The sequence below is a fragment of the Montipora foliosa genome, chromosome 10 (genome assembly GCF_036669935.1).
Source record: "Montipora foliosa isolate CH-2021 chromosome 10, ASM3666993v2, whole genome shotgun sequence".
In the NCBI taxonomy this organism is placed as follows: domain Eukaryota; kingdom Metazoa; phylum Cnidaria; class Anthozoa; order Scleractinia; family Acroporidae; genus Montipora; species Montipora foliosa.
Window position 1 is genome coordinate 32,509,916 of NC_090878.1, and position 3,034 is coordinate 32,512,949.

Sequence of the window (3,034 nt, forward strand, 5' to 3'; positions counted from 1 at the left end):
AATGAATTCCAGGAACTCAAATTTCCACAGCTGTCGCCAAACAATTGTAAATTTTTGCAGTAATTAATTTGTCCAGGTCATGAAGCTGACCTTGTAGGGTTATTGATGCAAGACCCCACCCACCAATGTGGCCTGAGTTCATTTCCCAGACTGGTTTATGTAGCAGCTCTCATAATGTATAACATGATTGGTTCGCTACCCTAGCCAAAAGCAAAAGACTAAAGAATTGAAACATAGACTTAGACTCAAAAACAATGGAAGCTGCTTAGTATACCAAACAACAGGTTAGGAGAGCTGCTATACTACTGCTCAGACTTGGCGTCTGCTGTGAGAGGTTTTTCTCCGGGTACTCCGGTTTTCTCTGCTCCTCAAACATCAACCTACATGTACATCAATGATTGTGATTTCTGTGCAGTGTCCTCAATTATTTGGTGCCTCAGAAAATTATACATGACACTGAAATAAAGTTTTATTAAAGCTGGTTTCATTATTGGTACAGATTTCTAAATGGCAAACTCCTACAAGACTATTATGAATTAATCTCACTAAATAGAGCGGTTTTCAATTGAGTGTCGAAAGTAATTAGTGAATTGTATTGGTTTTGAATTAATTCACTCATTGATTGGTTTAAAGTTCTCATGCAACTTTTTCAACCAATCAGAAGTGAAAACAAAACCAATCATTGCTTGCGCATGCACATTGCCTGTGCTGTGTCTCGGCTATGTGTGATTACTTAGAGTTTTGATTGGTTTACTGGATGGGTCTCCATCCTTTTTGATTGGCCAAAGTAATTACTTTGGTTTTGGTTTTACGACACTCGATTGAAACTCGCTCTAACACAGGGTTTTATTGTAATTCATCTCGTTCTACAGAAGCGTTCAACAAATTTACATGTGCTGTCCATATTACTGAGTTGCCCATTTTTTGGCCATGGATAAATTCACACACATGCATGGATCGATATGGAACAATTATTAAAATGGAAAGGATACGGTATAGGTTGTTATACGTGATGTACACAAAGGTCACATCCTGGTGCACGCAAATAGGGGTCTGTGTTCCCTCTTCCTCCTTCTCCAATACCAAGGGCATGAACTTCTCGATCAGAGACATTTCGATATCTCCTCGGTAATTCCGGGAAATAATCAACTGGAATTGATACCACAAAACACAAAGTATCTGACTTTAAAACATAGCGAAGGTTCAATTTAAGTTACCTTGTAGAATACCAGAGTGAATTACTATTATTAATGGGAAAGTTTCGATTGGAAAAGCTCAACTTCAGTACATCTGATACATGTATGGATACAAGGTCGATCGTTAGAAGTAAGCTTACCTTTCCTTTAATATCCAGAACAAAAACTGCAGACATAGACATCCTAACGTCGTTCAAATCGACAAATATACATAAATTTTTAAGATGTCACCTGAATCGACGCTTAAAGATCTTTTGCTCCCCTAAAACAGGTCTGCCCCTAAAATATGTTGCTACTACTGCAAGTGGAGTGAAAATTCGGGTAACTACTACCCCAAGTAGTTACCAAAATTCGAGATAACTATGCAAATGAGGACGTGTTAATGACCCTGAGGAGGGGGTGGTGACAGCACAATATTCCAAATGATTACATGAGATATAAAAGTGCTTTTAGGAAATACTTTTTAATAAAGAACTAACTTACTTCTCCTGTCAAAATGGCTTGATAAAACCCAATTTCTGCCCATTTTCTTGAAGACGTTATAGGTTTTTGTCTCTGAACTAGTTACTCCTCCCCAGAAAGTGAGGTTTTGGGCTTTCTAATTGTACTTGGTAACCTCTCAATTTATCCTTGAAAACAAGATGGCGGAATTATTGGTCACCACAGTAAGAGATAAAAATAATATGTCGTTACAAGTGAAGAAACTTAAGACAAAGTCACTTAGCAGGACAGGCGAACATAAAGAAGAAACAGCTTCAAAAGTTAAGGTACTTCGTGAAAAACAAAGCCAGTGGATGAAGGATCGAGAAGCATCGAAGACTGCTACAGAAGAACTCGAATCTGTGAACAAAGATAACTCTACTCTTCCTGATGTACCGAAGTTTCGAACACGTTCAGCAATGTCTGGTTCTTCTTCGGAAAACGCTGCAAACAGAAATCCTCACGGCAATCCCAGGAGAAAACCGTTGTATCCTGAACCACAGAGAGACCGTACCACTCTAATGTGATATCGTGGATATCAAAGTCTGATAACCTGCTAGTCAAAAGACCACCTTCTGCCACCGGCTCACACAAAAGGAATCCCAGCTCCTCTCGGATGAAAGCAAGCAATGATACTCACGTGAAAACTAACCAGGAGTATGTGCCATCAAATTATGAAAATCCAAGCTCTGCAAGTGTCTCAAAAAAGCTTCTTTTATCAAGTAAACAAACACTTTATAATAAATTAAGGCCTTTATCAAGGACATCAGTGAAGTCAAACTTAAGTCTCCATGGTGATGATAATCATGACAGTAACCACCATGGTGATGATATTAGACACGGTGAAACTGATGAGGATTCTCTCTTGAATGACCTTGCAGATACATGTAGTACTGGAAATAACATACATGTACAGGTGCTGTAATGATTCCTAATGATAGTTCGAAATTGAAGACTCCTGAGTTATCTTCTGATATGCTGAATGCACTAGCAGACACTGTTGCCGAGAGGCTCAAGGCGACATTACAACCCTCTATTGAGCATAATCAAGGTCAGCGGAATGTTAGTGACGACGATGAATCAGGTATTGCCAGTCACTTGTGCCGCCTTTGTGAAAAACATATGACAGGGCCCAAACACACGCCAATGGCTGCTATACCCTGTGGACACACATATTGCAAGACTTGCATAGGTGATTTTAAAAAATGCCCAACATGTCATACAGTAGTGAGGTCAGCAGCAGTCAATACCGTAATCCAAGGAAATATCAAAGATTTTAAAGATCAAAAGGAAAAAGATAGACTACAAAAGATGGAAGAACAAACAAAGTAGTATGTGGATGAATATCAGTCATTAGT

The 3,034-nt window shown here is 38.9% G+C and overlaps 1 pseudogene; it reads left to right on the forward strand.

The window, feature by feature from the left end:
- Positions 1–1,849: 1,849 nt before the first annotated feature.
- Positions 1,850–3,034, forward strand: part of LOC137973796 (uncharacterized) — a 4,706-nt pseudogene continuing 3,521 nt past the window's right edge.